The sequence below is a fragment of the Crocodylus porosus genome, unplaced genomic scaffold (genome assembly GCF_001723895.1).
Source record: "Crocodylus porosus isolate Cpor-Errol unplaced genomic scaffold, CroPor_comp1, whole genome shotgun sequence".
NCBI lineage: Eukaryota > Metazoa > Chordata > Crocodylia > Crocodylidae > Crocodylus > Crocodylus porosus.
In genome coordinates this window covers 37,316,633-37,326,216 of record NW_017728947.1, presented here as the reverse complement: position 1 = coordinate 37,326,216, position 9,584 = coordinate 37,316,633, and positions in this window count along the sequence as shown.

Genomic DNA, 9,584 nt, shown 5'->3' with positions numbered 1-9,584 from the left:
CACACACACACACACACACACACACACACACACACACACACACACACACACCTCTGCAGGTGCTTCCTCAACCTGACTAAGGGTTTTTCAAAACAAAGGCTGGCATCCCAGGCAGCTAAGCTGAGCTCACTTGGAGCTTCACAACTCTACAGCAACCAGCGAGCCTCAGGTTTGTCAAAGATGTGACAGGTCTGGGCTTTCCCCAGTCAGGACGCTGCATGCGTGCATGTGTGTGGTGGCTTGAGGTTATGGTGCCTCCTACCTGCCTTTCACCAGCAATTTCCTTGATCCTGGCATTTCCTGGGGCTGCCATGCCACCAGCAGTCCCACTAGGCCTCCTGACCCTGGCAGGGTGCAGTTTTAGTGGTCATGCCCAGGACTTGGGGTCTCCTTCCCCACAGCCCCTTCCCATACCTCCAAGTTCATCCTGGCAGGGATGAAGCTCAGCAGGGACATGTCTTTCCCCTTCTGGCTGGTGATGCAGTGAATGCCCCCTCCAGCTCTGGGAGCAGGGCATAAAATGATTTTTTTTAATGACCACCTGGGCAATAGTGATTATCACCTGCTGGATTTCATTATCCAACTCAGGGTGTTTAGGGCTCACACCAAGGCTAAAGCTCTTGACTTCAGAAGGGCCAACTTCAATGAGCTTAGAAGATTAGTGGGGGAGGCACTGAGGGCCCAGAAGGTAGAGGAGATAGGAGTCCACGAGGGATGGTATACCTTAAGGGGGCAATCCTCCAGGCCCAAAGGATAACAGTCCCTGAGAGAAGCAAGGGGGGTAAGAGTGCTCAGAAACCTCGTTGGCTCAGCAAGGGCATCCAGGAAAGCCTGAGGACTAAAAGGGGGATATACAATCAGTGGAAGGGAGGAGCTATCACCAAGGAGGAGTACTTCTCCTTGGCCCGTGAGCCTATGAGGGCTATTAGGAAGGCCAACAGAGACGGAACTCAGGCTAGCGTCCAGGATTAAGGACAACAAAAAGTCCTTTTTCAAGTACATTGGGAGCAAGAAGAGGGCACCAGGTAATGTAGAGCCCCTGCAAGACGCAAACAGTAATCTTGTGGCTACGTCAGACAAGAAAGCTGATATTTTTAACAATTTCTTTGCCTCTGTTTTCTTGAACAGGGACCAGGATATCCCATCTACCAGAGGTAGGGACAATCTTGGGAATAGCTCTGTCAGGCCCTCAGTCAGCGCAGATGTAGTTAGGTATCTTTTGGAAGGGCTAGACATTTTTAAATCTCCAAGTGTGTTGGGGGAGCTGGCAGGCATCATCGTGGAGCCCTTGGCCCAGCTGTATAAGCATTCACAGTCATCTGGCCAGGTGCCAAGGGATTGGCAACTGGCTAATGCGGTCCCAATTTTCAAGAAGGGGAGGAAGGAGGACCCAGGTAACTATAGGCCTGTAAGCCTCACCTTTGTGCTCAGGAAGATCTTGGAGAGTCTCATCAAGGAGCACATCTGTGGGAGGCCAGCAGGGGAGATCATGCTCAGGGGCAATCAGCATGGGTTCATCAAAGGCAGGTCCTGCCTGACCAACCGGATTGCCTTTTATGACCAAGAAACTAAATCCTTGGATGATGGTATCACCATGGATGTAGTCTTTCTGGATTTTAAAAAGGCCTTTGACACTATCTCTCACGCCATCCTCATCAATGTCTGCACAGTTGGATGGGTAAAAAATTGGCTGATGGGGTGCACCCAGAGAGTAGTGGTGGACAGGTTATACTCAAACTGGCGAGATGTGAGCAGTGGGGTACCCCAGGGCTCGGTTCTTGGGCCCGCACTGTTTAACATCTTCATCAGTGACTTGGATGAGGGGTGGAAAGCACGCTGTCAAAGTTTGCTGATGACACTGAGATGTGGGGTGAGGTGGACACACTTGAAGGTTTGACCCCAGTACTCTTTCCTGCCATGGCAGGGGGTCGGACTAGATGATCTGCTCAGGTCCCTTCCAACCCTAGAAACTATGAAACTATGAAGGGAGAGAGAGGCTGCAACTAGATTTAGATAGACTACAAAAGTGGGCAGATGAGAATAGAATGGGGTTCATTGTAGACAAATGCAGGGTGCTGCAGCTTGAGAGAAGGAATCCACAGTATACATACAGGCTGGGGAGTTCCCCTCTTGAAAGCACAGAGGCAGAAAGTCATCTTGGAGTCATTATTGACTCCAAGATGAACATGAGCCACCAATGCCAGACCGCAGCCAGCAAGGCCAGCCATACCTTGTCATGCATCCAAAGGTGCATCTCAAGCCAGTCCAGAGAGGTGATACTCTCCCTCTATGCGACATTAGCCAGGCCACAGTTTGAGTACTGCATCCGGTACTGGGCGCTGCACTTCAAAAGGGATGTGGCCAGCCTGGAGAGGGTTCAAAGCAGGGCCACCCGCTTGGTGAGAGGGCAGCAGGACAGGCACTAGGAGGAGAGACTGAGGCACGTGAACCTGTTCAGCCTCAGCAAGAGGAGGCTGAGGGGAACCTGGTGGCTGCCTACAAACTCATCAGGGGAGATCAACAGCAAATAGGTAGAGCCCTTTTATCCCCAGCACCACCTGGGGTGACAAGGAATAATGGAAATAAGCTGATGCATAATATGTTTAGGTTAGAACTCAGAAGGCAATATTTTACAGTTAGGGTGGCTAAAATCTGGAACCAACTTCCTAGGGAAGTGACCCTTGCCCCTATCTTGAACAAATTCAAGAGGAGGTTGGATGATTACCTGTCTGGGGTCTTGTGAACCCAGCATTCATTCCTGCCTGTTGCAGAGGGTCAGGCTAGATGAATTGTTCAGGTTCCTTCTGATCCTAGCTACTATGAAACTATGGACACCATGCCTTTAGCCCACATTGGCAGTCCCTATGGTAGGAGAAGATACTGGCTGGTGGATGATGCACTTGCATGGGACAGTGGATCCCCCTGTTCCACGTCCTCCCACTTCCATCTTTCTGCCTCCCTGACTCTGCTTACCAGCACCTCCATCCAGTGATCCAGGGTTTGGCTGCTGCATACACTCCCCTTCATCCTCGGGTCACACATGGCAGCTAGCACATGAACCGTACTGGACCACAAGAGATCAAGTTATTTCCTAATGCCCTCCTTCAGCCACCTCACCAGTGCCTGCACATCTGGTGATAGCAACTTGCCTCAGCCAGAAACATTGATCCCATGGAACTTCTCCATTTGGCTCTGAAGGTCCTCACTACAGGGATCACTTGACTAAGAAGGGCATCACCAGTGCAAAAATTCTTGGTGGCTTCAAGGAAGGGCTTGAGGACCAGCAAGATCTGGGAGAAGTTGTCTCACTCAGCTCTGTTAAGGGGGCCACTGATTCCAATCTTCCTGAGCAATCCACTAGCCTCTCAAGTATTAGGTATGTGGAGTTCTATTGAGTCCTCCACATCCTCATGAATTTGTGCTGCAGGATTGTGCTGCAAAAAAGCTGTCCCACAGCATTTTGTCCATCTTGGTGCTCTGGTGGAAGTAGCTTGCCACATTTCTGAATCTCAAAATGAGCTTGCTGGTGGTGCTGACAACATCAACGGAAGGCCTGCCCCCCTCAAAAGTGTGTCTGACAATGAGGTGGAACTTTTGTGCCACACAGTGGATGCCAAGAAAGTTGGCATCATGGACCACCTTGACCATATTTGCTCAATTGTCAGTGACCATGAACCTGCGGGTGAGCCCGTGCTACCCAATGAACCACCTCTGCACCAAGTGGTTCATGGCCCCCATGATTTTGGTTGCCATGTGGGACTCATACCTTACCTCAGTGTGAAGGAAAGGCCGCCAATAGCCTGACTGGTCACACCAGTGCCCTGTGAGGGAGAGGTATGCATGAGCTCTGCCCTGGATGCTCCAGATGCCCGATGTGAAGTGTAAGGCCACCTGCGGACTTGCCTTGCACTCCTCCTCCCTCATATACTCCCTGCATGCCTCATACGGGAAGGGTACCAGTATCTTGCTGAAGGTGGTGCACGCAGGCACTTGGTATGATGCGGCCACAAGCTCCATGAGCTGCCTGAACCCTGGCCACTCAACAAAGGAGAAGGGCTGGCCATCCACAGCAAGCCCAATGCTTTGGGTGACCTCACTTGCCTTTGCAATGTGCCCTCCTGTCTGTCTTCCCCCCTCTGTTCTAGGGTAGCCTGACTCTGCTTCAGGGGGATGGGGGCTTTGGAGTGAGAGGGGGACTTCTTTTTGGGCACACCCCCAGTGGTGCCAGGCTGAGAAGGAGCAAGGGCAATGGGGTGGTGCCTGCAGAGATGCATCAGCATCCCTATGGTGCTCTTGTGTTTAGTTCCCTTGCCCTATCTGGTTTTGGCTCACCAGTGCAGGCAGATAGTGTATATGGCATCACCTGCCAGCTCAAAATGATCCTGGACCACACTACCCACTTGTTTCTCAGGTGAAAGTGCATGTGTGGATGCTGCAATTTCCCCCTCCTCAGCAGGCAGAGGCACAGCAACAGGACTCAGCTGAGCCGCTTTCTTCCACAACCTCTACCTCAGCCTCCTTTGAAGTGCCTTCTGGGGAGGGAAACCTGGCTCTAGGGGAAACTTAAGGGATGTGGAGCACAAACTCAGACGATTCTCCCTCCTTCCCCAGAATCTCCCTTGCTAGGGCACTGAGATCCAGATCCAGCTCTTCCTCTGGCTGTGTCTCACTTTGCAAGTGGGGCAGGGAAGGGATCTTACAGCTCTCCCTCTATCCCCTCTATCCCCTCTTTCTCCCCTCCCTGAAGGTTTGCCAGCTGCCTTTCCAGCATTCTTCATGGTGTGTTTTATAATGTCCTTGCCTTGGTATGCTGGAAAATTTGTGTGTTCTTCTGTAAAGTAATCTGATATATGTAATATATGTAGATAAGTGTATATGTATTTGCATTTATGTAACATATGTATGTATATTTATGTATTATGTAATAAATAAAATATATAAATGTATGTAGTATGTGTTCCTGAATAAATTCTATATTATAATATGCAATATATGCTGTGCTTTCCTGCACAGTGAATGGAACGCACACTGTGATAAAAAGCACAGATTTCTTTTCTGGAGGAAAAGAATCAAAATAGACTAACAAAAACAAAAAGAGGATTTTGGGGGAGGAATAAATAGAAAGGAATGAATGAATATAATAATAAAATAAAAGGGTATAGAAAGCAAGAAGTATTGAATCCCACTTGCTAGGAGCAGGTTAGCAAGTAGGAAATAATAGCCATTGTCTGATGCTGCTGAGCTGCTGGTAGATACAGCTCAGTAACTAACTCCAAGGCAGACAGCAGCTCAGTTTGAACAATGCTGCTTTGTATGCTGTTTTTCCATCCTTCCCCCAGAGCACTGGGGCCTCAGGGAAGGATCACAGTCACTGGCCAGCTACACAGTCAATATCAGAGCAGTCCTTCCCCCCTCTTCCCCTTCCCTCTCCTTACTTTCTATTTCCCTGCAGGCAAGCCCAGCTTCAGCTTCAAAACTTGAAATGTTTTGAAACTTTCAAAATGTTTTGACTCTCCTTTTTTCATTCTGAAGCTGTTTTGGAGCCTTTCGTTTTGTTTTGATTTCACTGTTTTGAGCTCGAAATAAGACAAGACAGCATCAAAACAAAACACCCAGCAAAATTTTGCCCAGCCCTAGTGGACACTACATAATTTGGAGCTATTAATGAGCTATAAAATGAATAACAATATTTGTATCCTCCACTGGAGGGTGGAGGAAAAAAGTTCACATTTGTGGGTATCTGAGACTTAACCCTTTAATATTTGTACTAAGGATTGTCTGCAGGCTTCTTGTGCGTGGCTAAACTCAGGGAGTATACATAGAAAATAATTCCACGGAATTACCACATATTTACGTTATATCGATCCCTGACTTTGAGTTGATCATCAGGAGGGTGAGATTATTTTTATTTCTTAGCATTATTTCTCTGCATTAAGAAGCCATTAAATGATTGCACAGGACTGGATGCATTTTCTGGGTTTTCTTTTTTTTTTTAAGATATAGAATTTATGGTGACCAGTGGGTTTTAACCGTGGCTGTTGTTGGTGAAGAACTGGTGTGCTCTGCCTGCACCCCTAAACTTTGTAATATTGTCACAAACGTAATAAAGATCTGCTCCAATGAAAGCAGTTTCAAGTGTGAGGCATTCACTTCCCATTTGTCCATTTCTGAATGGCAAATAGACCAAGTTTATTTGAATACTTTTTGATGAGCATGATCTCTGTCCTTTCTCCTAACAATTGGGAAGGAGAGATAATGGTATTTCTCCCTTATTCAGTTTCAGTTCTCCCATTTCTGTATGTGAAATTGCTATGCAGGCCCTGGGCATTGGGACTGAGCTCTGATCTGCCTTTTGCAGGAATGTTTGAAGTCAGTGCTCTGTATCTAGTGACCTTTCCTCAAGGTTAGGAGGAGAACCTATTTTCAGGAACTAGCCATTCATATGTCCTTCTCCCTATTCCAGATCATCTGTTGTAAAGCTTTGGTTTTGTATTTAGGGCTACTGTAGAGGAAGGAGAAGAGAAATGTGGCTGCAGAGCCTGAGAAGCCTTTAACATCCCAGGGGTCTCCAGCTGCTATTTGACCCCATGTCCCTGGTCACAGTCTTTTCCTCTGGTTGCTATGCAGGAGGGAGGAGAAAATGGTCTTTTCACAGTTTTTTAACTGCATTTACCAGTGTGCAAAATCCTTTTGTGTGCACCTCTTTCAATAACTCAATTTTACTACAGCCAGGACAATTTAAGTCATGGCTAGAATTAGAGACACTTCCTTTCATTATCAGATTGGAAAGGGAGTGGGATGACGCATCTCTTTGCAAGTGTGCTCAGTCTGTATAGGGACTATTATTAGTGCAGCTATGTAGATCTTTCCCTTCAGAAGAGTTGAATTGGATCCTCAGCCAAAAATCAAGACCTTTTCTGTTGAGAAATACCATCAAAATATTACTCAGACACACATGGGCCTGAATGGAAACTGCAATGTTTCCACTGTTTAAGAAGAATTAAAGAGTCTAGAAATTACCTGAGAGACAAAAGGATTAATGATAATAATAGTAATAAAAGAAAAGGTCACTGAAGAAAGGTAACAGTAAAGAGAAAACAAGAACACCTTTAATTTAAAAAAAATTCAAACGTGTATATAGCTTGATGGTTGTTGATAAGACAATTCACTATTAAACCAGCCAGATAGTTCTGGTAAATATATCTATCCATTAGCATTTGAAAAAAAATAAAGAAGAGTCTGACTAAATTTCCTTCAGAAATCACCTTTTTCTGTTTGAGACTTTCGCACAAGGGAAAAATGGATAGGATGGTTAATACGAGTAACATTACATGAATAAATACATGCATATACATACATTGCCATGAAAGCCAGGGAAACAAAAGGCTGGTGTGTAATCACAAGCTGCTAAGACTGATGTCCTGCTGGCTACAAAATTAATTCCTTCCCTAGTTCATCAAGTCTTGAAAGTGACTGTGCCAACAGAAACATTTACTGGCATCCAGTACTAATGTTCTTCAGTAGATACTAAGTGAGCAGGCTTGCTGCTTTGGCCACACATTTTGTAATGCTATTCTGAGCCTAACCAGGGAATGTCACTCCCTGAGGTCTAGAATAAGGAGAAAATTAGATTTTTGAAATAGTGCTTATAGGAGATAAGCACATAGGGGGTTTTTTTTGTTTGTTTTGTTTTAATAAAATTTGTTGCAAGTATGAATGGATTCATACTGATGCCTCAACAGACAGAAATTCTCTGTTTATCTGCAAAACATATAAACAATGATAGATTTACATAGGCAGGAATTTACATTTGAAGTAAGTGGTCAAATTACTTACTGCTGGAGTAGGGAACATTTTTGCCCGGAGTGCTGAAAAAACTGTAATATCTACCTTATGCTGGAGTGCCAGAAAAAAACAAAAAACAGGGCAGGGGGTACATGGCAGGATGCACTGCATATGAATTTAGTTAATAATCATAAATGTTGTTTTTGTTTTTTAGCAGTAAATAAATACCAGGTTTTCTAAAAATTCTACATTTGGTGACAATAAATAAAACTTCATATACTACCTTTGTGGTTTTGTATTCTTTTTTAAAGCATTTTGGGATGAAAGAAAAAAAAAGAAAAGAGGGAGGTAAAAGGAACAGGGGGGCATGGGAAAGTAAAAGCGAATAATGAAACTATGAGGAGCATCTGCCCTCCCCCCCGCAATGTAGATGTGTGGGTGAGCGGCACAGGCACTGGGCCCACAAGGCAGTGGCAGCAGCAGCTGCTGGTGTCCCTTCCCCACCACCCAACAATGCAGAAAGATGGTTGGGTACAGAGGTGGTGCCAGGGGAGGCTTGCTATATGGGGTGGTGGCTGGTCTCAGGCTACTTGCCACAACTCCAAATCCAGCCCTGGCCAGCAGCACAATGCAAGCTGCTTGGAGCCCTGCCAGCAGCCTTGGTGGAAATGGGGGGGTGGGGAATGCTCCCCCTCCCAAGAGCTGCACATGGTTAGGGATAGGGGTGGCACCAGCCTCTTTCTGGTGGGGGTGTGCTGGGAGTGGGAGTGGAGTGGACTCAGCCAGACAAGGAAGGTGGCGGGGACCTGGGGGAGGGGAGAGGTAGCACTAGAAGGGGTCGCCATAGCCCCCAAACCATCATCTCTGATTAGGAACCTACCAATTTAATGGAGGGAGGGAGTGGGCTGTGCAGCAACACCTTCAATCTTGTAAGTTTCCCTGTGCACCCCATAACCATTGATTTGTGGAGGGGCCCCACTGCTCACTGCTTGCTCCTGATCCACAGGGAGGCAAAAATCATTTAAAATATGATGCCATATTTGCTTTTCACTGCCAATTGACCCTGGGGCTCTGGCAGCCTCACTGTGTGTTGCTGTCTGTCCAGGAGACAGAAAAAACATCATATTTACAATCGTGGTTTTTGCCTCCCTGCTGATCAGAAGTGAGCAGCGAGCAGTGGGGTGAGGGGTGTGCAGAGGAACCTGCAAAATTGGTGGTAGTGGGGTGTGTGGCGGCCTCTTGGATTTTGCAGGGTCAGCTGAACCATAGACATGGGGGAAGGGTCAGCAGAAGATAGGCAGCATCCCTGCTGGGTTCTCCTCACCCCGCCACCAGTGCCTGCCACAGCATCGGGAGCTGTCACTGCTCCAGAGAGCTCAGAGCACCAACTTGAATAATTTAAAAAAAACAACGATTTTCCTTGGCACACCTGGTGTGCCAAGGAAAATGTCTCCATGTGCTGCTAATTGGCACATGTTCTGGGAGTTGCCTATCCCTGACTTAATGTTTCTCAGTCTGGTTCCTAGGTGTCCATAAAGCAACAGAGGAATCTACATAAAAGGTCATATAAATGGCATTAGGTGTTCTGAAGTTAGGCACCCAAAATCAGTAGCTGCTTTTAAAGCTTGGACTCCATCTATTCCTCTGTCCTGAATACACAGAAATAGACTCATCGTCCATCTAGTTTAATAGCACACCTCCAATCATGATCAGTGCCAAATACTTCAGAGCAAAGTGCAGGAAAACAGGCAGCCAGCAGTTGTTGAATAATCTGTTCATAGGGAAACTTTCTTCCTAAC